We start from the raw sequence: 912 nt of genomic DNA on the forward strand, positions 1-912 counted from the left end.
TAATTAATTAAAAAGTTTAATTGATTATTATTTTTTATTATTATCTAATAGTCCTACATGATGATGATTTATACATGTGATGTATAATATGTGAACGGATGATAATGGATCGTGTGATGTGTGTACTTGTAATTTTTATTATTGAGGCCTGCGAGCCTTCATTTTATTTCTCGTTTATTGTCAGACCTATGTACCTATGATTAAGTTGTAATCACACGAGAAGGCACAGCGAAAGCATAGAAGTGATAGCGAGACCCACGAAACAAACGATCGCGATGCATGGAGATTCGTCGAAATGTCGACGGAATTGACGATGATGAGATGGATGATCACAGGGCATGGATATGCACCGCTGCACACATAGATATTGATGTGAGTGATTAGGCCCATTGGCTCGGGTCTGATCACATTAGATTGTGATCCATGATCATCTGGTGTAATTGCTCATGTGATGTGTGATTATTTATACACCTACTAGATATATATATATATTTGCATGCGATGTAGATATATATTAAATATATATGTGTGTGATATATCACATTAGGAGACCAAATCAAAGAAATCCCTCTCTTTACAATATTAAGTCGGTAAATGTGTGGCAATTAGATTGACCAACGTGGCCTTCCATTATTATAGGTAGGGACCAATTCTCGATGTAGGTTGAGTTACTCAAGTCCCTCGAGACTCACTTATATCGTGATTCGCTATCTTGTCTACAATATAGAGATGTCACCGGTGACTTAAAGACATGGTATGCTTAGTCGAGTCCCTCGAGGGTATATCATCGAATCAGACTCATCTTGTAATGATGGTGTTAACTTAGCCGAATATCTTGGTTGGTCGAGTCCTTCGAGACTATGGTGATTCGGAGGCCGAACAAGACGAAAATCACAAGAAGTTGTGATCGAC

This window comes from Musa acuminata, chromosome BXJ2-11 (genome assembly GCF_036884655.1).
Source record: "Musa acuminata AAA Group cultivar baxijiao chromosome BXJ2-11, Cavendish_Baxijiao_AAA, whole genome shotgun sequence".
In the NCBI taxonomy this organism is placed as follows: domain Eukaryota; kingdom Viridiplantae; phylum Streptophyta; class Magnoliopsida; order Zingiberales; family Musaceae; genus Musa; species Musa acuminata.